At 48.6% G+C, this 5033-nt stretch overlaps 1 pseudogene; it reads left to right on the top strand.

Moving 5' to 3' along the window:
• The first annotated feature begins 2957 nt into the window (after window positions 1-2957).
• On the top strand, window positions 2958-3627 carry LOC133092143 (charged multivesicular body protein 3-like; annotated as a pseudogene).
• The last annotated feature ends 1406 nt before the right edge of the window (window positions 3628-5033 follow it).

Below are 5033 nucleotides of genomic sequence, written 5' to 3'. Positions count from 1 at the left end.
AGGCAAAGTCCTTGGCCCCACTGACCCTCTCTGGTGTCCTGCCCACGGTCAGGATGACAATGCGCACCTCTCCGGGTCGCTGTGGGGATGGCACCAGCCAAACCCAGGCTGCAGCGCCCAGGCCCTGGTTGCTGAGCCCTTATCCATGCCAGGTGGCCATCTAGTGCCCGAGAAGAGGAACTGAATGGCTCCCATCTCAGGAGGCTGGGGATTCCGGGAAAGTAGGACTGGAAGATTCCATGGCAATTGTTTAATCCCAGGGGCCACTCATTTTAAGAATCCCTTCTAAAGAATCCCAGATCCGGCCTCTCGGGGACTCGATGTGCATTTTTGAGCAACTCGAGATGCTAGGGCCCTATTCCACAGTTGTCCCGTTCCTTATATTTTTAAAATTGCTCCTTTACCCCAACGTTTCCAAAAATGAATAGCAGTTGGAGGTAGAAAGGATAGGGCTGGGCTGGGCCTGACTCTTGGTGTATGTATCGTTGTTGCCAAGCTTCCATTTTATTTTCATTTCTTTTCCCTGGTTATTAAGTACCTCCATCGTTCCCTACCTGGTACTAAGGTCTGGGAATAGAAAGTAACAAAAGGCACACAGTCTCCGCCCTCGTGGGGTGAGGCAAGGCCGGAGAGGAGCAAAGTGCAGTCATTGGACGGGAAGTGAGGAGGGCTTGGACCGGGGTCCTCATCCCCCCTGCACATCACCATCACCCAGCAGGCCTGGAAACTCATGACCAGGCCGCCACACAGACTCTCAAATTCAACTCTTCTGGGCCAGACACAGTGCTTTAAAGGTCCGTGGTGCATGATTGCCCCACAGAAGGCGGGCTTAACTCCCATTCCAAACTGGTTAGGATAATAAGACTGGGCCCCAAGAGGACGGGGAAAAGTTTATTGCTCACATCCCAGGACTTCGGGGAGATCGGGTTGGCTACAAGCCAGTCCAGGAGCTTGAGGGGGTGATGGGGGTGGCTCTGGTAGGAATAGACAGCAGGTTGGGGTTCCGGCACATGGGCCAGGATTTGAACTTCCCGCTGTGCCAAGGGAGGGGGGTCCCTCAGCCTTCTTACCAGCCTGCCCGAATGTGGGCAGATGGGGAGGGAGTGGATGGCGTCTGAAGACTCTCAGTGGCCAAATATCACGAATGGAGGCTTCCTTTATTTCATTCCCCCAGGCAGCCAAGGCTGAGAACCACTGCCTGAGACCACCAGTGTTTCCCCACCCCCCAAAGAGAAGATCCATCGAGGGAACTTGTTAAAACACTGATTCCTAGGCCCTCACCCAGCCCCACTGGATGAGAATTTCCAGGAAAGAGGCTGGGAATCTGTGCCTCGGGCCAGAGGATGCTCATCCTCTGGGAGGTGTGAGGAAGCTGGGCTAGATGCTGGCCCCGGGAATGCTGAAGGTCATTTCCGCTGTGAGTCCCTTCCCAGTTGACAAAGGGTTTTACACAAGCTGTGTCACCTGACTTTCATGCCAGCTAGGAGGCAGGGAGGCGGGATGTTCACATTCATTTTCAGAAGAGGAGCCAGGAGCTCAGGGACGTCAAAGGACTCAGGAATCCACAACGCTTGTTGAAGGCCTGGAGACTCCCCTCTCAAGTGACACTCCCGTGGACACCAGCGGCTCTGTCCTGGGGTGGGGGTCCCAGGGGAGATTCCCTTTAGCCTTCTGAGCTTGCATCTCCCACTGGAGATGTCCACGTCCTCTGCGTTTCAGATCTCACCATTTTTGAGCTGATAGACACAACTACAAAAGCTTGGGAGTGTCTCCTATGGTCATGAGCCAGGGAGGTGAACAATCTCAGAACGAGGCTCCCAGCCACTCTGCCCCCCGTGGTCACCAGCCCTGTCACATGAGGAGTCAATTGGATTTGGAGAACTTACAGGTGTAATTCACCACTCTTCAGATAGAGTGTGTCCGGCACTAAATCTATGACTTCACACACATTATTTTGTAGCAGAAAACCTCGGACGGGACCATTCTTGTTCAGCCCAGGAAGTAAGCTACCAACTTGTAAGAAGTTCGTTAATCTGGTCAGTTGAGAGGTCTGTGAGTTCCTGCTGACCTACCACGTGGTCCTGGGCACTGGGCGGAGGGAGGAGCTGACTGTAAAATGACCAGAGCACACTTCGTGTTTGGAAGGAATCAAAATCTCGTTAGGTTAGAACAGCCACTTTTGAAAACAGTTTGGCAGCTTCTTAAAAAGTTAAGCACACACTTATCATATAACCCAGTAATTCCACTCCTATGTATCTACAAGAGAAATGAAAACATGTGTCCACACAAAAACTTGAACATGAGTGGTTAGCAGCATTATTCGCTATAGCCAAAAAGTAGAAACAACACAAATTTCCACCAAATGATGAATGGATAAGCAAAGTGCAGTATGTTCATCCAATGGGGAATTTCTTGACACTGAAAAGGACCAGACTCCTAATAGGTGCAAAAACATGGATGAATTCCCAAAATATGGTGCTAAGCCAGACACAAAAGACTACATGTAGAACGATTTCATGTATTCGAAATTTCTAGAAAAGGCAGAACAGTGGCAGCAGAAAGCAGATCAGTGGCCGCCTCGGTGAGGCTGGGAGTAGGGATGGACCGACATTTTGGACTGGTGATGGAAATGTTTCTAAACTAGATTGTGGTGATGGTTACATGACTGTATAACTTAATTACCTCTTTAAAGATCCTGTCTCCAAATACAGACACCTTCTGAGGTAATATGGGTTAGCCCTTCAACACATGAATTCTGGGGGAACACAATTTGGCTCATAACCACCCTGTCTCAGCAGGGGCCTTGTCTTGCCTGCTCCCCTGGTTACTCCAAACCTGCAGGTCCTGTTTGTCCTACCTCCTCCTTCCATGGCCCCATTAAATTCTGAGTAGCTCGTGCATCTCACTGACAATCAGGCCCACCCAGAGCCAGTTAAAGAGCTGTTCAGTGATGGTCATGGAAGATAAGAAGGGAAAGAGAGTAGCTGACGGGAAACTAGGAGGTATCCAAAGGGAGGAAGAAAATGTGAAACGATCCGGGAAAGATGCTGCTAAGAAGGGCTAGAGGACATCTGTGCGCTCCTAGCCAAGGAGACGATGGGGTGGAAGAAGGCTGTGAGCAGGCACCGAGCAGCAAAAGCTCACCTGAACTCTGCGCTCATGAGGACGAAGAACCAGCCCAGGGTCTGCAGGTGACCAGTTCTCTGCAGAAGAGCACGGAATTGATGGAGGCCATGCAGAGTCTTACAAAGATCCCAGAAATCCAGGCCACCCTGAGGGAGCCGTGGAGTTATGACAGAGACAGTGATCCTGGAAGAGTGTTCCAGGACGCTTTTGAAAGCATAAATAGGAAGAAGCGGAAGAAGTGGAAATGGAAATTGACAGAATTGTGTTTGACATTATAGGAGGGCCTTGGGCAAAGCTCCTGGTAAAGGGACTGACACCCTTCCAGAGCCTGGACCCGCAGGAGCGATAGGGACTCAGAAGGGGGGAGGGGGAGGGGGGCAGAGGTGCTGTAGGCCGTGCAGCGTCCCGCCCCCCGCCACACTCCGCAGTGAGGGGCCAGCAGCTGTGCCCACCCACAGTCACTCTCTGAAGCAGCCACCCTTTCCTGCACCTCTGTCATGAGGCATTGCATTCTGGAGAAGGTGCTCTGCTAATATATCTCCTCTGTCCGCAGAGGTTGTGAGAGGCTGTCTTAGGTCTCAGAGGGATTGTCCTTGTGAGGGGTGATGTCATTAAGTGCATTATTTTTATGGGGATAAACAGAAGTCTCTTGCTGCGGGAAGGGCAAAGAACTCTGTCTCAACACAAAATACTTCTGAGAATAGAGTTGATTTCCTGAAAGTTGAGAACGCTGCACCTAGTTCCAATCCGTTAAACACTATATAAATGGATTTTAATACTTTTCTGCTTTACAAAAAAGCAGTGGTCCCCAGGAGTAGTTGTGCTCTACCTGAATCTGGTCATAGCATGAATATTCCAGGTGCCCAGCATATAGTAAACAGTAAAGAATGGTAATGATATTAGCAGTAAAGAATGATAATGATATTAGCAGTGATGGTAAGAGTTGATGTTGCTTTGCTCTGCTTTTACCTGCAGTCCAGGACCACTCTGTTTTCTTTGGCCTCCTTCTACTCCTGATGCAGAATGCCCTTGCCTGTTTGCGCCCCCCTTTAGGTTTCTATCTCCACCTGACTTCTGTTTTACAGTCGTAGCTGATGGATCTCTGGATTCTCCCCCTAGAAAGTTCTGTTTCTTTTTTTTTTTTTTTTTTTTTTTTTTTAAACATCTTTATTGAAGTATAATTGCTTTACAATGGTGTGCTAGCTTCTGCTTTAGAACAAAGTGAATCAGTTACACATATACATATGTTGCCATATCTCTTCCCTCTTGCATCTCCCTCCCTCCCACCCTCCCTATCCCACCCCTCTAGGTGGTCACAAAGCACCGAGCTGATCTCCCTGTGCTATGCGGCTGCTTCCCACTAGTTATCTATTTTACATTTGGTAGTGTATATATGTCCATGACACTCTCTCACCCTGTCACATCTCACCCCTCCCCCTCCCCATATCCTCAAGTCCATTCTCTAGTAGGTCTGTGTCTTTATTCCCATCTTGCCACTAGGTTCTTCATGACCTCTTTTTTTTTTTTTTTTTTCCCTTAGATTCCATATATATGTGTTAGCATACTGTATTTGTTTTTCTCTTTCTGACTTACTTCACTCTGTATGACAGACTCTAACTCCATCCACCTCATTACAAACACCTCCATTTCATTTCTTTTTATGGCTGAGTAATATTCCATTGTATATATGTGCCACATCTTCTTTATCCATTCATCCGATGATGGACACCTAGGTTGCTTCCATGTCCTGGCTATTGTAAACAGAGCTGCAATGAATATTTTGGTACATGACTCTTTCTGAATTATGGTTTTCTCAGGGTATATGCCCAGTAGTGGGATTGCTGGGTCATATGGTAGTTCTATTTTTAGTTTTTTAAGGAACCTCCATACTGTTCTCCATAGTGGCT

The sequence above is a fragment of the Eubalaena glacialis genome, chromosome 1, assembly GCF_028564815.1.
Source record: "Eubalaena glacialis isolate mEubGla1 chromosome 1, mEubGla1.1.hap2.+ XY, whole genome shotgun sequence".
Classification (NCBI taxonomy): Eukaryota; Metazoa; Chordata; class Mammalia; order Artiodactyla; family Balaenidae; genus Eubalaena; species Eubalaena glacialis.
The sequence above is the reverse complement of the archived record's forward strand: the minus strand, read 5'-3'. Positions and strand labels throughout refer to the sequence as shown.